Below are 22,698 nucleotides of genomic sequence, written 5' to 3' on the forward strand. Positions count from 1 at the left end.
ATTAGGGCGACCCAACTGGTAGTCTCGGTGTTGCCGGCTCATGCCCCCCCTGACTTGCGCGCCTTACAAGAAAACGATCCCGTGATTCGGGCAGCTCTGGTCTTTTGGAAGGACCAGAGGCGACCAACTCGCGAGGAAAGGGAAAAAACTTCCGTCCCTGGTGCTCGTTTTGTTGCGTCAGTGGGACCGGTTAATCGAGAGTGAGGGAGTGCTTTACCGACGCGTTCTTCACCCCAACGGGAGTGAAGAATGTCGTCAGCTGATTTTGCCAGCCTCTTTACGGTCAGAAGTCTTGCAACAACTCCATCAGCAGCATGGTCACCAAGGGGTTAATCGAACCCTCGAATTGGTGCGGCAACGATGCTACTGGCCACGAATGTTTTCTGAGGTGCGCAAATGGTGTGAGGAATGCCCTAGGTGTCAGGTGGCTAAGGAAATTGGGCCCCCTGCCTCCACGTTCATGGGTCACCTGGTGGCATCGCGACCCAATGAAATGGTGGCAGTGGATTTTACTACTCTGGAGCCAACTACGAGGGGGTTAGAAAATGTACTGGTAATTACCGATGTTTTTAGTAAGTACTCCATTGCAGTCCCCCACACGTGACCAGCGGGCCCCAACTGTGGCCCACGTCCTAATAACGGAATGGTTTTAACCGCTTCGGGATCCCTAGCCGGCTTCATTCTGACCAGGGGCGCTGCTTTGAGAGTGTCCTGATCCAACAGCTTTGTGTTATGTACGGTGTCCAGAAATCTCGAACAACACCGTACCATCCGGCGGGGAATGGCCAGTGCGAGCGGTTTAACCGCACGCTGCACAATTTACTGCGCACCTTACCTGCCTCCCGTAAGAGGGACTGGGCAACTTGTTTGCCGCATGTGGTTTTCTGTTATAACACCACCCCTCACCAGTCCACAGGAGAATCTCCTCATCTCCTGATGTTTGGGCAGGAGCCCCAGCTGCCAGTGGACTTCCTCCTTGGGCGAGTCCGTGAGCCGGTTGGGGGCCGGGTGTGCGATTGGGTCCAGGAGCACCAGACCCGGCTCCAGGTAGCCTTTGATGGGGCCAGGGAGCGTCTTGCAGCTGCAGCAGAATATCGCAAAGACAAACATGACTCACGGGCGCGGGGTTCGGCCTTAAAAGTAGGGCAGTTGGTGTATGTGCGTGACCTCGGGGTGCGGGGTCGTAATAAAATTCAGGACCAGTGGAATCCGGTGGTGCACACAGTTCTGCGGGCCCCGTTGGAAGGTGGGGCCGTGTACACGATTGTCCCTACTAATGATGCGAGTAGGCCGAAACATGTGCATCGTAGCATGTTGAAAAGGGTGTTGGGGCCGCAGGCCTATAACAAGTCCCCGGGGCTAACTCCACTGGAGGAACCGCCCCCGGGCGATCCAGGGGAGTTGTCTAGCGAGGAGGATGTTCTCCTTGGGGAGCAAGTATTTAGTACTGATCATCCTACTCCAGCCATGGCTGAAACATCCCAAGATGAACCGCTGCGGGGCTCTGCGGGCCCGGATATGAGTAACCGGGATCCTCCCCCCAGCGAATTGGCTGTCGAATCCATAGGCGTTCAGCCAGTAGCGCTCTGCTCTGGCGATAGGGAGCACCCTCAGCGCCGCACCACCCGGGTCACAGCAGGTCAGCATTCCAACCCCCATCGCTTACCATGCGGAGTGCGGACCAGTGACCTCTGACGAATCCATGTTCGGTGGGTCCACACTTTGTTCAACTTTGGGAAGCGTGAGCTGTATCGTCGGGCCGACGATAAAAGAAGCGGGGGGTAGATTGTAACGGAGCGCCTGTACCTTTAAGCAGAAGCAACAGCGGCAGTGCGGCGTCGCATCAACTGACGTCACGGTATGCGACACTAGTCATGCTAATTGTTTGCCGTGGGATCCCTTTAAAAGCCCGGCACTGCTGCAGCCAGGTAGGCGATTTGAATTCTGTTCGATTTGGCATTTTGCGTCTTATGCTCCAGTCGTTATCGTTGTTGAGCAGTAGTTGAGTGCCCACGTCTCAACCGTGAAGGTATGTTGGTCAACACTTGCTTGACGCTGTGATTTTATGCATGCCAGATTCGGGTTGCTAACTTCTGCCTTTGTTTTAGGGCCAAACACTTGAAATATTGCCCTTATCGTGCGTCGCAGTGTGCCGTATTTGGGGTACCACTCAATCGGTGGGTGCGCGTCCTTGTTTAAGTTACCGGTACGTAGCCATTCAGTGTTTTAGAATCATCGTCAGCGATTCTTAACCTGCTTGTCTAAACTACTGCTATCTGCTTTACTTAGGCTGCTTTGCTGTGTTGCGGTGTCAGCACTTAGCAACGGGAGTTCACCTCTCTTCGTCTTCGGCCGTGGTGGGTCGCTTACCGGAAGTACACAAGATCAAGGCTGCATTTTGGTCACCGGCTGCTGTTTTGTCATCAATAACCCTTTTAGTTTTATGACTCTTATTTAGCGAATGCTCTATCGCGGCGGCACCGTACGAGGGTGGCCGGAGCATCTGAGTGGTAACGTGTGATCGTGTGTGTTGGTGCGTGTGTGCGTGCAGGTGATTGTGTGAGTTAGCGTTGAGGGCGCTGGGTGTGTGTAGACGTGCTCCGTGTTGGCGTGGGGTGCATGCTCGTGCGTGTGTGTGTGCGTATGGATATCGGGTATGGGGTTTCCTGGTGGGTAGCATGAGGAATGATCTACTGTGATATTGTATTGTAAACATAACCTTCTTTGTTAGCTGTCTTGGTTGTTGTTGTTGTTGTCTATTTTCGGTTTGGGTGTCTTGCGTCTGATGCTAGGCCCCACCTGTGACTAGTCTGCCCTCCTGGGCCCGTGTGTTTCACCTTGACTTTTCACACATTCCAGGATTGGTTAAGGCACCTTGTTGTGCCCGTTGGGGAAGTGTTGTGTTGTGATTTGTACTGGTGTTATTACCTGTGGCCATAACTGCTATTTGGTTAGCCCTGTGGGCTCAGACCTAACTGGTGGGGCCCTTTTCTGATGTCTTATTATTGTCTTTCTTTTCTTTCCTGGCAGGACTGGGGACATCCAGTAGGGAGGCTTGACACCTGGTGGTGGGTATTTGTGTCTTTGCTCCACTATCATTTGCAGTGTAGTGTCACCGGGGTGTGCAGTGCAGTGTGTGTGTGTGTGTGTGTAGCCACGTGTGGTCCTTCTGACCCTCCTTCCAGACAAGGTCTCCCTCTGGTAAGCTCCGCTCCTGTTCATTCTAGTTTATTTTGTGTCTTCGGTATCCGCTATCGGTACGATATTCCTCTGTGTCTAACTGGGTGTTTAGCCCCACTAATGAAAGTGTAACCATCAGACCAATCAAAATAAAGCGTGTATCCAATTTTAATAGAACCCCGTCTCTGCTTCATCCTTGCACGAACCTGTGTGCCTTGGTGTGGATTATACAGGAAGCTGGTTGTATTTGGTAACCGGTGGTTTGTTCCCACCAGGCTTATTTCCTACATAGAGATCAGACCTCCAGTAGGTGGCGTAGTCGACACAAAGCTCTAATCATTGCCCCGGCGCCTCTACACTGAGAACAGAGTTTTTGGGCTCTGAGTGACTCCAAAAACCTTTCCAGGCATTCTCCTTTAAATTGAATGCTGAGCGATGTTGAAAACGTGGGAATCGTGTTTTTGCGATCTGAAAGTGTTGAAAACCGTGTTTCTGGCAATATAGATGAAACTGCACGTTGAATGATGTTAAAACCCAGGAATCGCGTTTTTGCGCTCTGAAAGTGTCGAAAACAGGGTTTCTCGCAATATCATTGAAACTGCACGTCGAATGATGTTAAAACCCGGGAATCGCGTTTTTGCGTTGTGAAAGTGTCGAAAACGGCGTTTCTGATGCACTTCTGGAAAATGAGTGCTGTGTGTTGTTCAAAGGTGGGAACAGAGTTTTTGGGCTTGGAGAGGGTGAAAATTGTGTTTCTGACAGTCTACTGAAATCTGAATGCTGAGTGTTGTTCAAAGCTGAGAACAGAGTTTTTGGGCTCTGAGTGACTCCAAAAACCTTTCCAGGCATTCTCCTTTGAATTGAATGCTGAGCGATGTTGAAAACGTGGGAATCAACTTTTTGCGCTTGGAAGTGTTGAAAACCGTGTTTCTGGCAATATAGATGAAACTGCACGTTGAATGATGTTAAAACCCAGGAATCGCGTTTTTGCGCTCTGAAAGTGTCGAAAACAAGGTTTCTCGCAATATCATTGAAACTGCACGCTGAATGATGTTAAAACCCAGGAATCGTGTTTTTGCGCTCTGAAAGTGTCGAAAACAACGTTTCTGATGCACTTCTGGAAAATGAGTGCTGTGTGTTGTTCAAAGCTGGGAACAGAGTTTTTGGGCTTGGAGAGTGTGAAAATTGTGTTTCTGACAGTCTACTGAAATCTGAATGCTGAGTGTTGTTCAAAGCTGAGAACAGAGTTTTTGGGCTCTGAGTGACTCCAAAAACCTTTTCAGGCATTCTCCTTTGAATTGAATGCTGAGCGATGTTGAAAACGTGGGAATCGTGTTTTTGCGCTCTGAAAGTGTTGAAAACCGTGTTTCTGGCAATATAGTTGAAACTGCACGTTGAATGATGTTAAAACCCAGGAATCGCGTTTTTGCGCTCTGAAAGTGTCGAAAACAACGTTTCTGATGCACTTCTGGAAAATGAGTGCTGTGTGTTGTTCAAAGCTGGGAACAGAGTTTTTGGGCATGGAGAGTGTGAAAATTGTGTTTCTGACAGTCTACTGAAATCTGAATGCTGAGTGTTGTTCAAAGCTGAGAACAGAGTTTTTGGGCTCTGAGTGACTCCAAAAACCTTTCCAGGCATTCTCCTTTGAATTGAATGCTTAGCGATGTTGAAAACGTGGGAATCAACTTTTTGCGCTCTGGAAGTGTTGAAAACCGTGTTTCTGGCAATATAGATGAAACTGCACGTTGAATGATGTTAAAACCCAGGAATCGCGTTTTTGCGTTGTGAAAGTGTCGAAAACGGCGTTTCTGATGCACTTCTGGAAAATGAATGCTGTGTGTTGTTCAAAGGTGGGAACAGAGTTTTTGGGCTTGGAGAGTGTGAAAATTGTGTTTCTGACAGTCTACTGAAATCTGAATGCTGAGTGTTGTTCAAAGCTGAGAACAGAGTTTTTGGGCTCTGAGTGACTCCAAAAACCTTTTCAGGCATTCTCCTTTGAATTGAATGCTGAGCGATGTTGAAAACGTGGGAATCGTGTTTTTGCGCTCTGAAAGTGTTGAAAACCGTGTTTCTGGCAATATAGTTGAAACTGCACGTTGAATGATGTTAAAACCCAGGAATCGCGTTTTTGCGCTCTGAAAGTGTCGAAAACAACGTTTCTGATGCACTTCTGGAAAATGAGTGCTGTGTGTTGTTCAAAGCTGGGAACAGAGTTTTTGGGCATGGAGAGTGTGAAAATTGTGTTTCTGACAGTCTACTGAAATCTGAATGCTGAGTGTTGTTCAAAGCTGAGAACAGAGTTTTTGGGCTCTGAGTGACTCCAAAAACCTTTCCAGGCATTCTCCTTTAAATTGAATGCTGAGCGATGTTGAAAACGTGGGAATCGTGTTTTTGCGCTCTGAAAGTGTTGAAAACCGTGTTTCTGGCAATATAGTTGAAACTGCACGTTGAATGATGTTAAAACCCAGGAATCGCGTTTTTGCGCTCTGAAAGTGTCGAAAACAACGTTTCTGATGCACTTCTGGAAAATGAGTGCTGTGTTGTTCAAAGCTGGGAACAGAGTTTTTGGGCTTGGAGAGTGTGAAAATTGTGTTTCTGACAGTCTACTGAAATCTGAATGCTGAGTGTTGTTCAAAGCTGAGAACAGAGTTTTTGGGCTCTGAGTGACTCCAAAAACCTTTCCAGGCATTCTCCTTTAAATTGAATGCTGAGCGATGTTGAAAACGTGGGAATCGTGTTTTTGCGATCTGAAAGTGTTGAAAACCGTGTTTCTGGCAATATAGATGAAACTGCACGTTGAATGATGTTAAAACCCAGGAATCGCGTTTTTGCGCTCTGAAAGTGTCGAAAACAGGGTTTCTCGCAATATCATTGAAACTGCACGCTGAATGATGTTAAAACCCGGGAATCGCGTTTTTGCGTTGTGAAAGTGTCGAAAACTGCGTTTCTGATGCACTTCTGGAAAATGAATGCTGTGTGTTGTTCAAAGCTGGGAACAGAGTTTTTGGGCTTGGAGAGTGTGAAAATTGTCTTTCTGACAGGCTACTGAAATCTGAATGCTGACTGTTGTTCAAAGCTGAGAACAGAGTTTTTGGGCTCTGAGTGACTCCAAAAACCTTTTCAGGCATTCTCCTTTGAATTGAATGCTGAGCGATGTTGAAAACGTGGGAATCGTGTTTTTGCGCTCTGAAAGTGTTGAAAACCGTGTTTCTGGCAATATATTTGAAACTGCACGTTGAATGATGTTAAAACCCAGGAATCGTGTTTTTGCGCTCTGAAAGTGTCGAAAACAACGTTTCTGATGCACTTCTGGAAAATGAGTGCTGTGTGTTGTTCAAAGCTGGGAACAGAGTTTTTGGGCTTGGAGAGTGTGAAAATTGTGTTTCTGACAGTCTACTGAAATCTGAATGCTGAGTGTTGTTCAAAGCTGAGAACAGAGTTTTTGGGCTCTGAGTGACTCCAAAAACCTTTCCAGGCATTCTCCTTTAAATTGAATGCTGAGCGATGTTGAAAACGTGGGAATCAACTTTTTGCGCTCTGAAAGTGTTGAAAACCGTGTTTCTGGCAATATAGATGAAACTGCACGTTGAATGATGTTAAAACCCAGGAATCGCGTTTTTGCGCTCTGAAAGTGTCGAAAACAGGGTTTCTCGCAATATCATTGAAACTGCACGTTGAATGATGTTAAAACCCGGGAATCGCGTTTTTGCGTTGTGAAAGTGTCGAAAACGGCGTTTCTGATGCACTTCTGGAAAATGAATGCTGTGTGTTGTTCAAAGCTGGGAACAGAGTTTTTGGGCTTGGAGAGTGTGAAAATTGTGTTTCTGACAGTCTACTGAAATCTGAATGCTGAGTATTGTTCAAAGCTGAGAACAGAGTTTTTGGGCTCTGAGTGACTCCAAAAACCTTTTCAGGCATTCTCCTTTGAATTGAATGCTGAGCGATGTTGAAAACGTGGGAATCGTGTTTTTGCGCTCTGAAAGTGTTGAAAACCTTGTTTCTGGCAATATAGTTGAAACTGCACGTTGAATGATGTTAAAACCCAGGAATCGCGTTTTTGCGCTCTGAAAGTGTCGAAAACAGGGTTTCTCGCAATATCATTGAAACTGCACGCTGAATGATGTTAAAACCCAGGAATCGCGTTTTTGCGTTGTGAAAGTGTCGAAAACGGCGTTTCTGATGCACTTCTGGAAAATGAATGCTGTGTGTTGTTCAAAGGTGGGAACAGAGTTTTTGGGCTTGGAGAGTGTGAAAATTGTGTTTCTGACAGTCTACTGAAATCTGAATGCTGAGTGTTGTTCAAAGCTGAGAACAGAGTTTTTGGGCTCTGAGTGACTCCAAAAACCTTTCCAGGCATTCTCCTTTGAATTGAATGCTGAGCGATGTTGAAAACGTGGGAATCGTGTTTTTGCGCTCTGAAAGTGTTGAAAACCGTGTTTCTGGCAATATAGATGAAACTGCACGTTGAATGATGTTAAAACCCAGGAATCGCGTTTTTGCGCTCTGAAAGTGTCGAAAACAGGGTTTCTCGCAATATCATTGAAACTGCACGCTGAATGATGTTAAAACCCGGGAATCGCGTTTTTGCGTTGTGAAAGTGTCGAAAACGGCGTTTCTGATGCACTTCTGGAAAATGAATGCTGTGTGTTGTTCAAAGCTGGGAACAGAGTTTTTGGGCTTGGAGAGTGTGAAAATTGTGTTTCTGACAGGCTACTGAAATCTGAATGCTGACTGTTGTTCAAAGCTGAGAACAGAGTTTTTGGGCTCTGAGTGACTCCAAAAACCTTTTCAGGCATTCTCCTTTGAATTGAATGCTGAGCGATGTTGAAAACGTGGGAATCGTGTTTTTGCGCTCTGAAAGTGTTGAAAACCGTGTTTCTGGCAATATATTTGAAACTGCACGTTGAATGATGTTAAAACCCAGGAATCGCGTTTTTGCGCTCTGAAAGTGTCGAAAACAGGGTTTCTCGCAATATCATTGAAATTGCACGCTGAATGATGTTAAAACCCGGGAATCGCGTTTTTGCGTTGTGAAAGTGTCGAAAACGGCGTTTCTGATGCACTTCTGGAAAATGAATGCTGTGTGTTGTTCAAAGCTGGGAACAGAGTTTTTGGGCTTGGAGAGTGTGAAAATTGTGTTTCTGACAGTCTACTGAAATCTGAATGCTGAGTGTTGTTCAGAGCTGAGAACAGAGTTTTTGGGCTCTGAGTGACTCCAAAAACCTTTTCAGGCATTCTCCTTTGAATTGAATGCTGAGCGATGTTGAAAACGTGGGAATCGTGTTTTTGCGATCTGAAAGTGTTGAAAACCGTGTTTCTGGCAATATAGATGAAACTGCACGTTGAATGATGTTAAAGTGTCGAAAACGGCGTTTCTGATGCACTTCTGGAAAATGAATGCTGTGTGTTGTTCAAAGCTGGGAACAGAGTTTTTGGGCTTGGAGAGTGTGAAAATTGTGTTTCTGACAGTCTACTGAAATCTGAATGCTGAGTGTTGTTCAGAGCTGAGAACAGAGTTTTTGGGCTCTGAGTGACTCCAAAAACCTTTTCAGGCATTCTCCTTTGAATTGAATGCTGAGCGATGTTGAAAACGTGGGAATCGTATTTTTGCGCTCTGAAAGTGTTGAAAACCGTGTTTCTGGCAATATAGTTGAAACTGCACGTTGAATGATGTTAAAACCCAGGAATCGTGTTTTTGCGCTCTGAAAGTGTCGAAAACAACGTTTCTGATGCACTTCTGGAAAATGAGTGCTGTGTGTTGTTCAAAGCTGGGAACAGAGTTTTTGGGCTTGGAGAGTGTGAAAATTGTGTTTCTGACAGTCTACTGAAATCTGAATGCTGAGTGTTGTTCAAAGCTGAGAACAGAGTTTTTGGGCTCTGAGTGACTCCAAAAACCTTTCCAGGCATTCTCCTTTAAATTGAATGCTGAGCGATGTTGAAAACGTGGGAATCAACTTTTTGCGCTCTGAAAGTGTTGAAAACCGTGTTTCTGGCAATATAGATGAAACTGCACGTTGAATGATGTTAAAACCCAGGAATCGCGTTTTTGCGCTCTGAAAGTGTCGAAAACAGGGTTTCTCGCAATATCATTGAAACTGCACGCTGAATGATGTTAAAACCCAGGGAATCGCGTTTTTGCGTTGTGAAAGTGTCGAAAACGGCGTTTCTGATGCACTTCTGAAAAATGAATGCTGTGTGTTGTTCAAAGGTGGGAACAGAGTTTTTGGGCTTGGAGAGTGTGAAAATTGTGTTTCTGACAGTCTACTGAAATCTGAATGCTGAGTGTTGTTCAAAGCTGAGAACAGAGTTTTTGGGCTCTGAGTGACTCCAAAAACCTTTCCAGGCATTCTCCTTTGAATTGAATGCTGAGCGATGTTGAAAACGTGGGAATCAACTTTTTGCGCTCTGGAAGTGTTGAAAACCGTGTTTCTGGAAATATAGATGAAACTGCACGTTGAATGATGTTAAAACCCAGGAATCGCGTTTTTGCGTTGTGAAAGTGTCGAAAACGGCGTTTCTGATGCACTTCTGGAAAATGAATGCTGTGTGTTGTTCAAAGGTGGGAACAGAGTTTTTGGGCTTGGAGAGTGTGAAAATTGTGTTTCTGACAGTCTACTGAAATCTGAATGCTGAGTGTTGTTCAAAGCTGAGAACAGAGTTTTTGGGCTCTGAGTGACTCCAAAAACCTTTTCAGGCATTCTCCTTTGAATTGAATGCTGAGCGATGTTGAAAACGTGGGAATCGTGTTTTTGCGCTCTGAAAGTGTTGAAAACCGTGTTTCTGGCAATATAGTTGAAACTGCACGTTGAATGATGTTAAAACCCAGGAATCGCGTTTTTGCGCTCTGAAAGTGTCGAAAACAGCGTTTCTGATGCACTTCTGGAAAATGAGTGCTGTGTGTTGTTCAAAGCTGGGAACAGAGTTTTTGGGCATGGAGAGTGTGAAAATTGTGTTTCTGACAGTCTACTGAAATCTGAATGCTGAGTGTTGTTCAAAGCTGAGAACAGAGTTTTTGGGCTCTGAGTGACTCCAAAAACCTTTCCAGGCATTCTCCTTTAAATTGAATGCTGAGCGATGTTGAAAACGTGGGAATCGTGTTTTTGCGCTCTGAAAGTGTTGAAAACCGTGTTTCTGGCAATATAGTTGAAACTGCACGTTGAATGATGTTAAAACCCAGGAATCGCGTTTTTGCGCTCTGAAAGTGTCGAAAACAACGTTTCTGATGCACTTCTGGAAAATGAGTGCTGTGTTGTTCAAAGCTGGGAACAGAGTTTTTGGGCTTGGAGAGTGTGAAAATTGTGTTTCTGACAGTCTACTGAAATCTGAATGCTGAGTGTTGTTCAAAGCTGAGAACAGAGTTTTTGGGCTCTGAGTGACTCCAAAAACCTTTCCAGGCATTCTCCTTTGAATTGAATGCTGAGCGATGTTGAAAACGTGGGAATCGTGTTTTTGCGCTCTGAAAGTGTTGAAAACCTTGTTTCTGGCAATATAGTTGAAACTGCACGTTGAATGATGTTAAAACCCAGGAATCGCGTTTTTGCGTTGTGAAAGTGTTGAAAACCGTGTTTCTGACAATATAGTTGAAACTGCACGTTGAACGATGTTAAAACCCAGGAATCGCGTTTTTGCGCTCTGAAAGTGTCAAAAACAGCGTTTCTGATGCACTTCTGGAAAATGAATGCTGTGTGTTGTTCAAAGGTGGGAACAGAGTTTTTGGGCTTGGAGAGTGTGAAAATTGTGTTTCTGACAGTCTACTGAAATCTGAATGCTGAGTGTTGTTCAAAGCTGAGAACAGAGTTTTTGGGCTCTGAGTGACTCCAAAAACCTTTTCAGGCATTCTCCTTTGAATTGAATGCTGAGCGATGTTGAAAACGTGGGATTCGTATTTTTGCGCTCTGAAAGTGTTGAAAACCGTGTTTCTGGCAATATAGTTGAAACTGCACGTTGAATGATGTTAAAACCCAGGAATCGCGTTTTTGCGCTCTGAAAGTGTCAAAAACAGCGTTTCTGATGCACTTCTGGAAAATGAGTGCTGTGTGTTGTTCAAAGCTGGGAACAGAGTTTTTGGGCTTGGAGAGTGTGAAAATTGTGTTTCTGACAGTCTACTGAAATCTGAATGCTGAGTGTTGTTCAAAGCTGAGAACAGAGTTTTTGGGCTCTGAGTGACTCCAAAAACCTTTCCAGGCATTCTCCTTTGAATTGAATGCTGAGCGATGTTGAAAACGTGGGAATCAACTTTTTGCGCTTGGAAGTGTTGAAAACCGTGTTTCTGGCAATATAGATGAAACTGCACGTTGAATGATGTTAAAACCCAGGAATCGCGTTTTTGCGCTCTGAAAGTGTCGAAAACAGGGTTTCTCGCAATATCATTGAAACTGCACGCTGAATGATGTTAAAACCCAGGAATCGCGTTTTTGCGTTGTGAAAGTGTCGAAAACGGCGTTTCTGATGCACTTCTGAAAAATGAATGCTGTGTGTTGTTCAAAGGTGGGAACAGAGTTTTTGGGCTTGGAGAGTGTGAAAATTGTGTTTCTGACAGTCTACTGAAATCTGAATGCTGAGTGTTGTTCAAAGCTGAGAACAGAGTTTTTGGGCTCTGAGTGACTCCAAAAACCTTTTCAGGCATTCTCCTTTGAATTGAATGCTGAGCGATGTTGAAAACGTGGGAATCGTGTTTTTGCGCTCTGAAAGTGTTGAAAACCGTGTTTCTGGCAATATAGTTGAAACTGCACGTTGAATGATGTTAAAACCCAGGAATCGCGTTTTTGCGCTCTGAAAGTGTCGAAAACAACGTTTCTGATGCACTTCTGGAAAATGAGTGCTGTGTGTTGTTCAAAGCTGGGAACAGAGTTTTTGGGCATGGAGAGTGTGAAAATTGTGTTTCTGACAGTCTACTGAAATCTGAATGCTGAGTGTTGTTCAAAGCTGAGAACAGAGTTTTTGGGCTCTGAGTGACTCCAAAAACCTTTCCAGGCATTCTCCTTTGAATTGAATGCTGAGCGATGTTGAAAACGTGGGAATCAACTTTTTGCGCTCTGGAAGTGTTGAAAACCGTGTTTCTGGCAATATAGATGAAACTGCACGTTGAATGATGTTAAAACCCAGGAATCGCGTTTTTGCGTTGTGAAAGTGTCGAAAACGGCGTTTCTGATGCACTTCTGGAAAATGAATGCTGTGTGTTGTTCAAAGGTGGGAACAGAGTTTTTGGGCTTGGAGAGTGTGAAAATTGTGTTTCTGACAGTCTACTGAAATCTGAATGCTGAGTGTTGTTCAAAGCTGAGAACAGAGTTTTTGGGCTCTGAGTGACTCCAAAAACCTTTTCAGGCATTCTCCTTTGAATTGAATGCTGAGCGATGTTGAAAACGTGGGAATCGTGTTTTTGCGCTCTGAAAGTGTTGAAAACCGTGTTTCTGGCAATATAGTTGAAACTGCACGTTGAATGATGTTAAAACCCAGGAATCGCGTTTTTGCGCTCTGAAAGTGTCGAAAACAACGTTTCTGATGCACTTCTGGAAAATGAGTGCTGTGTGTTGTTCAAAGCTGGGAACAGAGTTTTTGGGAATGGAGAGTGTGAAAATTGTGTTTCTGACAGTCTACTGAAATCTGAATGCTGAGTGTTGTTCAAAGCTGAGAACAGAGTTTTTGGGCTCTGAGTGACTCCAAAAACCTTTCCAGGCATTCTCCTTTAAATTGAATGCTGAGCGATGTTGAAAACGTGGGAATCGTGTTTTTGCGCTCTGAAAGTGTTGAAAACCGTGTTTCTGGCAATATAGTTGAAACTGCACGTTGAATGATGTTAAAACCCAGGAATCGCGTTTTTGCGCTCTGAAAGTGTCGAAAACAACGTTTCTGATGCACTTCTGGAAAATGAGTGCTGTGTTGTTCAAAGCTGGGAACAGAGTTTTTGGGCTTGGAGAGTGTGAAAATTGTGTTTCTGACAGTCTACTGAAATCTGAATGCTGAGTGTTGTTCAAAGCTGATGTAACGGAGCGCCTGTACCTTTAAGCAGAAGCAACAGCGGCAGTGCGGCGTCGCATCAACTGACGTCACGGTATGCGACACTAGTCATGCTAATTGTTTGCCGTGGGATCCCTTTAAAAGCCCGGCACTGCTGCAGCCAGGTAGGCGATTTGAATTCTGTTCGATTTGGCATTTTGCGTCTTATGCTCCAGTCGTTATCGTTGTTGAGCAGTAGTTGAGTGCCCACGTCTCAACCGTGAAGGTATGTTGGTCAACACTTGCTTGACGCTGTGATTTTATGCATGCCAGATTCGGGTTGCTAACTTCTGCCTTTGTTTTAGGGCCAAACACTTGAAATATTGCCCTTATCGTGCGTCGCAGTGTGCCGTATTTGGGGTACCACTCAATCGGTGGGTGCGCGTCCTTGTTTAAGTTACCGGTACGTAGCCATTCAGTGTTTTAGAATCATCGTCAGCGATTCTTAACCTGCTTGTCTAAACTACTGCTATCTGCTTTACTTAGGCTGCTTTGCTGTGTTGCGGTGTCAGCACTTAGCAACGGGAGTTCACCTCTCTTCGTCTTCGGCCGTGGTGGGTCGCTTACCGGAAGTACACAAGATCAAGGCTGCATTTTGGTCACCGGCTGCTGTTTTGTCATCAATAACCCTTTTAGTTTTATGACTCTTATTTAGCGAATGCTCTATCGCGGCGGCACCGTACGAGGGTGGCCGGAGCATCTGAGTGGTAACGTGTGATCGTGTGTGTTGGTGCGTGTGTGCGTGCAGGTGATTGTGTGAGTTAGCGTTGAGGGCGCTGGGTGTGTGTAGACGTGCTCCGTGTTGGCGTGGGGTGCATGCTCGTGCGTGTGTGTGTGCGTATGGATATCGGGTATGGGGTTTCCTGGTGGGTAGCATGAGGAATGATCTACTGTGATATTGTATTGTAAACATAACCTTCTTTGTTAGCTGTCTTGGTTGTTGTTGTTGTTGTCTATTTTCGGTTTGGGTGTCTTGCGTCTGATGCTAGGCCCCACCTGTGACTAGTCTGCCCTCCTGGGCCCGTGTGTTTCACCTTGACTTTTCACACATTCCAGGATTGGTTAAGGCACCTTGTTGTGCCCGTTGGGGAAGTGTTGTGTTGTGATTTGTACTGGTGTTATTACCTGTGGCCATAACTGCTATTTGGTTAGCCCTGTGGGCTCAGACCTAACTGGTGGGGCCCTTTTCTGATGTCTTATTATTGTCTTTCTTTTCTTTCCTGGCAGGACTGGGGACATCCAGTAGGGAGGCTTGACACCTGGTGGTGGGTATTTGTGTCTTTGCTCCACTATCATTTGCAGTGTAGTGTCACCGGGGTGTGCAGTGCAGTGTGTGTGTGTGTGTGTGTAGCCACGTGTGGTCCTTCTGACCCTCCTTCCAGACAAGGTCTCCCTCTGGTAAGCTCCGCTCCTGTTCATTCTAGTTTATTTTGTGTCTTCGGTATCCGCTATCGGTACGATATTCCTCTGTGTCTAACTGGGTGTTTTAGCCCCACTAATGAAAGTGTAACCATCAGACCAATCAAATAAAGCGTGTATCCAATTTTAATAGAACCCCGTCTCTGCTTCATCCTTGCACGAACCTGTGTGCCTTGGTGTGGATTATACAGGAAGCTGGTTGTATTTGGTAACCGGTGGTTAGTTCCCACCAGGCTTATTTCCTACATAGAGATCAGACCTCCAGTAGGTGGCGTAGTCGACACAAAGCTCTAATCATTGCCCCGGCGCCTCTACATTTTGGCGTAGTCGGCAGGATTCGCATAAAAGAACAGAGACGGGTGTTCTATTTTGTGAATTTGTGTATTCCATCCCACCGCTGTAATTCTTCTGTATGGTTGTTGTATGTGTGTATGGGCGTCTGAGAACGACTGAGTAGGTGGTGTGATTCTTGTTTTCCTTTGTAGAGACAAAACAGCAGCCCGTGGTCGGAACGGATTTAGGAAACTACAGTCCTTTTTGGAGTTGCTTCTCAGTCATCTCCTGTGAGTTGTGGTAACTATAAATTTTGGCACAGTGTGTCTTGGTGTGAAATGGCGGAGGAAATGCAAGAGCTTAGGGACCTAGTGGCCCAATTAAGAGCGGAGAATGAGCATCTTAAAATGCTGATCTAGGGGATGCCTCTGGCGCGGCCTCTGCTGACCCTAGTGTACCAGTCATATCGACTACTGAACGGTTGGTTTTTATCCCAAGGGAGAAGAAGTGCCCAATTTTTAGGGGTAGCATAGGTATAGGTATAGAGGAGTGGAGGGAGGAAGCAGCCGCCTGTATGCGGGCCCGGCATCTGTCACCATTGACAAGGCATATTTTCTCTTTGACCACCTGGAGGGCGAAGCCCGGGAAGAGATTCGTTATAGGTCGAGGGAGGAAAGGGAGAGCCCAGAGAAAATTTTTGAGATATTACAGGAGTTATATGGTTGCCCACAATCGTACGTAGCCCTGCAAGAGGCCTTTTTTTCTAGAAAGCAGCAAGAGGGGGAGTCGTTGCTCGAGTTTTCTATTGCTTTAATGACCTTAATGGATAAGGTTAAGGGATGTGCACCCCAAGGCATTATTAATGCGGACGTCCTGCTTCGAGACCAGTTCACGGAGCATGTTAGCGAGGGCGCCCTACGTCGTGAACTGAAACGATTTATTCGCAACAAGCCGTTGGCCACTCTGATAGAGGTTCGCAAAGAGGCCATTCGCTGGGAACGCGAGGGCTCTGCTGAACCACCGCGGCCACGTAGTTTCTCCCTCCCGTCTGGTGGTGATAGAGTATTTGGGGTCTCTGGTACCTCCTGTTCTGCGACTAGTGGCCCTTTTGGCAGGCCTGAGCCAAAGTCTGACATGGAGGAATTAAAAGAAATGTTGAAACAACAGCAGATTCAGATAAATAATCTTACTCGTAGTATGGCCGCACTGCAGGAGCCCCCCAGGCGTGGTAGGTTCCCCCGGGGTGGACCCCTTATTTGCAGACGCTGCCAGCAGCCAGGTCACTATGCGAGGGAGTGTGATGGAGAGAGAATGGTGGGGCCACCACCCGCCCCTTCCAATAACGACCCAGGGCCCTGTGAGAGCAGGCCCTCTCGCTCGTCCTGGCCCTCGGAAAACTAATACCCGCCGGATTGAAGAGCCACAGTCCGGGTGGGGTTTTCCTAGGCTCAGGTACCGCTTTTGGTTCTCCCAGCGCCGCAAAGGGCTTACTGTCTAGTTGCCCCCATTTGCTTGTTTTGATGGGTGGGATCCGGGTCCCCTGCCTTATTGACACGGGGTCCATGGTGTCTACCATGACGGAAAGCTTCTTCTGTGAACATTTTGAACCTTTGGGCCAGGAGCGCTTACAATCTTGCCATTGGCTGCAACTTCGTGCTGCTAACGGCCTAGCGATTCCATACTTAGGCTATTTGGAACTGGATGTAGAACTTTGTGGTAAGGTTATGCACAACTGTGGCGTTCTGGTCGTTCGGGATCCACCAGGTGACATGTCGCCCCAGGTTCCTGGGGTACTCGGTATGAACGTGATAAGTAAATGCTACCAGGAATTGTTCGGGCAACATGGTCCCACATTGTTTGATCTGCCTTCCTGTGTCTGCAGCACCCTATCCGGTGGTAAAAGCCCTGCAACACTGCCATCAGGCTGTGATTCAGCCCCCGCCCAAGGCTGGTGGTCCAGTAAATGTTAGTGGTCGAAGGCCATGGCGAGTACCTGGGGGGACTATAAAGATGGTTGCAGCCACCTGCTCAGAACAGTTTTCAGGACCCGGCACTTTGTTTGAGCCAACCGACTCAGGATTACCTGGGGGATTGTTGGTTTCACCGGCTCTCGTACAAGTGACCCAAGGCTTGGTGCATATTCCAGTGGTCAACGTGGGTTCCACAGATATCATGCTCTATCCCCGTACTAGGTTGGGACAAATGAGCACCGTTTCTATTGTCAGTTTGCCTCGGGGCATTGTAGAGGTTCGTTCTATTACTGCCACCTCTGGCGGCCAATTGCCCACACCAGTAACGATTGAGGAGCAAATTAGGGCTATCGACCTGTCACCGCTGTCTGACTCTGAGCAGTTACAGGTCCGGGCACTGTTATTGAAATATTCTTCAGTCTTCTCTGCACACGAAGGGGATTTGGGTTGTACGACCCTGATTTCTCATGACATCCCATTGTTGGATCAAGTCCCGGTTAACAGCGCTATAGGCGCATTGCACCCTCTGATTATGAGGCAGTTAAATCACACATAAACCAGCTTCTCCAGACCAATGTCATTAGAGAGAGCTGCAGCCCTTTTGCCTCACCCTTGGTTCTGGTTAAGAAAAAGGATGGGAGTTTAAGGCTCTGCGTGGATTATCGGCTGTTGAATGCTAAGACCCGGAAGGATGCCTTTCCCCTTCCTCGGATTGAGGAGACTTTAGATATGTTGGCAGGTGCCCGCTGGTTTTCCACCATGGATTTGGCCAGCGGGTACAATCAAGTCCCTGTCTCTGAGGGTGATCGGGCCAAAACGGCATTCTGTACACCGTTCGGCTTGTTCGAGTGGAACAGGATGCCTTTTGGCCTTTGCAATGCGCCAAGCACCTTCCAGAGACTCATGCAACGCATGTTTGGCGACCAGCAATGTCATTCCGTTTTGCTTTACCTTGACGATATTGTCATCTTTTCGTCCACTGTAGCGCAACATCTTCAGCGGCTGGAGATGGTCCTGACACGCCTGCAGACAGAGGGCCTTAAGGCTAAGTTGAGCAAGTGTGCGTTTTTTCAATCAGAGGTGCGCTATCTGGGCCATATTATTTCTCAGCACGGGTTGCCACAGACCCTGGTAACGTGGAAGCCGTCTCCAATTGGCGCCGGCCCACTAACGTGTCCGAGCTCCGCTCGTTCCTTGGCTTTGCCAGCTATTATCGGCGCTTTGTGGAAGGCTTTGCAAAAACAGCAGCTCCTCTTCAATCGGCTGGTGGCTGAGTTGAGCAGAAGCAGGTCCAGACGGGCGTCAGAGCAGAATACACAGGAGGCTTGGACTGAGGAGTGTGAGGTGAGTTTTGCGGACCTTAAGCGTAAGCTGGTCTCGGCACCGGTACTTGCTTATGCCGATTTTAGCCGGCCGTTCATCCTGGAAGTAGATGCGAGCCATAGTGGTCTTGGGGCAGTGCTTTCACAGGAGGAGAACGGGAGGGTACGGCCTATAGCATATTGCCAGTAGGGCTCTTAGACCAACGGAACGAAATATGAGCAACTACAGCTCTATGAAATTGGAATTTCTGGCACTTAAATGGGCCATCACGGAGAAATTCAGGGAGTATTTGCTGGGACAGAAGTGTGTGGTGTACACTGACAACAACCCTTTGAGCCACCTCTCATCTGCAAAGCTAGGGGCCGTAGAGCACCGATGGGCAGCCCAGTTGGCGTCTTTTGACTTTGAATTAAAGTATCGATCAGGGAAGTCAAACCTCAATGCTGATGCCCTGTCGCGGCAGTATCAACCCGACACAGAGGGGGTGCAGGACCTGGCTCCAGGGACGACAGTCCCTGGACTGCTGCAGCAGGTCACACAGCCCCCGGGGACGGCATTAGGGCGACCCAACTGGTAGTCTCGGTGTTGCCGGCTCATGCCCCCCCTGACTTGCGCGCCTTACAAGAAAACGATCCCGTGATTCGGGCAGCTCTGGTCTTTTGGAAGGACCAGAGGCGACCAACTCGCGAGGAAAGGGAAAAACTTCCGTCCCTGGTGCTCGTTTTGTTGCGTCAGTGGGACCGGTTAATCGAGAGTGAGGGAGTGCTTTACCGACGCGTTCTTCACCCCAACGGGAGTGAAGAATGTCGTCAGCTGATTTTGCCAGCCTCTTTACGGTCAGAAGTCTTGCAACAACTCCATCAGCAGCATGGTCACCAAGGGGTTAATCGAACCCTCGAATTGGTGCGGCAACGATGCTACTGGCCACGAATGTTTTCTGAGGTGCGCAAATGGTGTGAGGAATGCCCTAGGTGTCAGGTGGCTAAGGAAATTGGGCCCCCTGCCTCCACGTTCATGGGTCACCTGGTGGCATCGCGACCCAATGAAATGGTGGCAGTGGATTTTACTACTCTGGAGCCAACTACGAGGGGGTTAGAAAATGTACTGGTAATTACCGATGTTTTTAGTAAGTACTCCATTGCAGTCCCCACACGTGACCAGCGGGCCCCAACTGTGGCCCACGTCCTAATAACGGAATGGTTTTACCGCTTCGGGATCCCTAGCCGGCTTCATTCTGACCAGGGGCGCTGCTTTGAGAGTGTCCTGATCCAACAGCTTTGTGTTATGTACGGTGTCCAGAAATCTCGAACAACACCGTACCATCCGGCGGGGAATGGCCAGTGCGAGCGGTTTAACCGCACGCTGCACAATTTACTGCGCACCTTACCTGCCTCCCGTAAGAGGGACTGGGCAACTTGTTTGCCGCATGTGGTTTTCTGTTATAACACCACCCCTCACCAGTCCACAGGAGAATCTCCTCATCTCCTGATGTTTGGGCAGGAGCCCCAGCTGCCAGTGGACCTTCCTCCTTGGGCGAGTCCGTGAGCCGGTTGGGGGGCCGGGTGTGCGATTGGGTCCAGGAGCACCAGACCCGGCTCCAGGTAGCCTTTGATGGGGCCAGGAGCGTCTTGCAGCTGCAGCAGAATATCGCAAAGACAAACATGACTCACGGGCGCGGGGTTCGGCCTTAAAAGTAGGGCAGTTGTGTATGTGCGTGACCTCGGGGTGCGGGGTCGTAATAAAATTCAGGACCAGTGGAATCCGGTGGTGCACACAGTTCTGCGGGCCCCGTTGGAAGGTGGGGCCGTGTACACGATTGTCCCTACTAATGATGCGAGTAGGCCGAAAACATGTGCATCGTAGCATGTTGAAAAGGGTGTTGGGGCCGCAGGCCTATAACAAGTCCCCGGGGCTAACTCCACTGGAGGAACCGCCCCCGGGCGATCCAGGGGAGTTGTCTAGCGAGGAAGATGTTCTCCTTGGGGAGCAAGTATTTAGTACTGATCATCCTACTCCAGCCATGGCTGAAACATCCCAAGATGAACCGCTGCGGGGCTCTGCGGGCCCGGATATGAGTAACCGGGATCCTCCCCCCAGCGAATTGGCTGTCGAATCCATAGGCGTTCAGCCAGTAGCGCTCTGCTCTGGCGATAGGGAGCACCCTCAGCGCCGCACCACCCGGGTCACAGCAGGTCAGCATTCCAACCCCCATCGCTTACCATGCGGAGTGCGGACCAGTGACCTCTGACGAATCCATGTTCGGTGGGTCCACACTTTGTTCAACTTTGGGAAGCGTGAGCTGTATCGTCGGGCCGACGATAAAAGAAGCGGGGGGTAGATTGTAACGGAGCGCCTGTACCTTTAAGCAGAAGCAACAGCGGCAGTGCGGCGTCGCATCAACTGACGTCACGGTATGCGACACTGTCATGCTAATTGTTTGCCGTGGGATCCCTTTAAAAGCCCGGCACTGCTGCAGCCAGGTAGGCGATTTGAATTCTGTTCGATTTGGCATTTTGCGTCTTATGCTCCAGTCGTTATCGTTGTTGAGCAGTAGTTGAGTGCCCACGTCTCAACCGTGAAGGTATGTTGGTCAACACTTGCTTGACGCTGTGATTTTATGCATGCCAGATTCGGGTTGCTAACTTCTGCCTTTGTTTTAGGGCCAAACACTTGAAATATTGCCCTTATCGTGCGTCGCAGTGTGCCGTATTTGGGGTACCACTCAATCGGTGGGTGCGCGTCCTTGTTTAAGTTACCGGTACGTAGCCATTCAGTGTTTTAGAATTATCGTCAGCGATTCTTAACCTGCTTGTCTAAACTACTGCTATCTGCTTTACTTAGGCTGCTTTGCTGTGTTGCGGTGTCAGCACTTAGCAACGGGAGTTCACCTCTCTTCGTCTTCGGCCGTGGTGGGTCGCTTACCGGAAGTACACAAGATCAAGGCTGCATTTTGGTCACCGGCTGCTGTTTTGTCATCAATAACCCTTTTAGTTTTATGACTCTTATTTAGCGAATGCTCTATCGCGGCGGCACCGTACGAGGGTGGCCGGAGCATCTGAGTGGTAACGTGTGATCGTGTGTGTTGGTGCGTGTGTGCGTGCAGGTGATTGTGTGAGTTAGCGTTGAGGGCGCTGGGTGTGTGTAGACGTGCTCCGTGTTGGCGTGGGGTGCATGCTCGTGCGTGTGTGTGTGCGTATGGATATCGGGTATGGGGTTTCCTGGTGGGTAGCATGAGGAATGATCTACTGTGATATTGTATTGTAAACATAACCTTCTTTGTTAGCTGTCTTGGTTGTTGTTGTTGTTGTCTATTTTCGGTTTGGGTGTCTTGCGTCTGATGCTAGGCCCCACCTGTGACTAGTCTGCCCTCCTGGGCCCGTGTGTTTCACCTTGACTTTTCACACATTCCAGGATTGGTTAAGGCACCTTGTTGTGCCCGTTGGGGAAGTGTTGTGTTGTGATTTGTACTGGTGTTATTACCTGTGGCCATAACTGCTATTTGGTTAGCCCTGTGGGCTCAGACCTAACTGGTGGGGCCCTTTTCTGATGTTGTCTTATTATTGTCTTTCTTTTCTTTCCTGGCAGGACTGGGGACATCCAGTAGGGAGGCTTGACACCTGGTGGTGGGTATTTGTGTCTTTGCTCCACTATCATTTGCAGTGTAGTGTCACCGGGGTGTGCAGTGCAGTGTGTGTGTGTGTGTAGCCACGTGTGGTCCTTCTGACCCTCCTTCCAGACAAGGTCTCCCTCTGGTAAGCTCCGCTCCTGTTCATTCTAGTTTATTTTGTGTCTTCGGTATCCGCTATCGGTACGATATTCCTCTGTGTCTAACTGGGTGTTTAGCCCCACTAATGAAAGTGTAACCATCAGACCAATCAAAATAAAGCGTGTATACAATTTTAATAGAACCCCGTCTCTGCTTCATCCTTGCACGAACCTGTGTGCCTTGGTGTGGATTATACAGGAAGCTGGTTGTATTTGGTAACCGGTGGTTAGTTCCCACCAGGCTTATTTCCTACATAGAGATCAGACCTCCAGTAGGTGGCGTAGTCGACACAAAGCTCTAATCATTGCCCCGGCGCCTCTACACTGAGAACAGAGTTTTTGGGCTCTGAGTGACTCCAAAAACCTTTCCAGGCATTCTCCTTTGAATTGAATGCTGAGCGATGTTGAAAACGTGGGAATCGTGTTTTTGCGATCTGAAAGTGTTGAAAACCGTGTTTCTGGCAATATAGATGAAACTGCACGTTGAATGATGTTAAAACCCAGGAATCGCGTTTTTGCGCTCTGAAAGTGTCGAAAACAGGGTTTCTCGCAATATCATTGAAACTGCACGTCGAATGATGTTAAAACCCGGGAATCGCGTTTTTGCGTTGTGAAAGTGTCGAAAACGGCGTTTCTGATGCACTTCTGGAAAATGAGTGCTGTGTGTTGTTCAAAGGTGGGAACAGAGTTTTTGGGCTTGGAGAGGGTGAAAATTGTGTTTCTGACAGTCTACTGAAATCTGAATGCTGAGTGTTGTTCAAAGCTGAGAACA

At 47.6% G+C, this 22,698-nt stretch overlaps 3 long non-coding RNA genes across 3 annotated transcripts; all 3 read left to right on the plus strand.

Moving 5' to 3' along the window:
* Positions 1-1,861: 1,861 nt before the first annotated feature.
* On the plus strand, positions 1,862-2,735 carry LOC118772273. Its single transcript, XR_005004664.1, has 3 exons — positions 1,862-1,928; positions 2,109-2,206; positions 2,290-2,735. It is a non-coding gene; the product is annotated as an uncharacterized LOC118772273 (long non-coding RNA).
* A 10,499-nt stretch (positions 2,736-13,234) lies between these two features.
* On the plus strand, positions 13,235-14,107 carry LOC118772274. Its single transcript, XR_005004665.1, has 3 exons — positions 13,235-13,301; positions 13,482-13,579; positions 13,663-14,107. It is a non-coding gene; the product is annotated as an uncharacterized LOC118772274 (long non-coding RNA).
* Positions 14,108-20,588: 6,481 nt separating this feature from the next.
* LOC118772276 lies at positions 20,589-21,447 on the plus strand. The gene is made up of 3 exons (XR_005004666.1): positions 20,589-20,641; positions 20,822-20,919; positions 21,003-21,447. It is a non-coding gene; the product is annotated as an uncharacterized LOC118772276 (long non-coding RNA).
* The last annotated feature ends 1,251 nt before the right edge of the window (positions 21,448-22,698 follow it).

Source organism: Megalops cyprinoides, unplaced genomic scaffold, assembly GCF_013368585.1.
Source record: "Megalops cyprinoides isolate fMegCyp1 unplaced genomic scaffold, fMegCyp1.pri scaffold_107_arrow_ctg1, whole genome shotgun sequence".
In the NCBI taxonomy this organism is placed as follows: Eukaryota; Metazoa; Chordata; class Actinopteri; order Elopiformes; family Megalopidae; genus Megalops; species Megalops cyprinoides.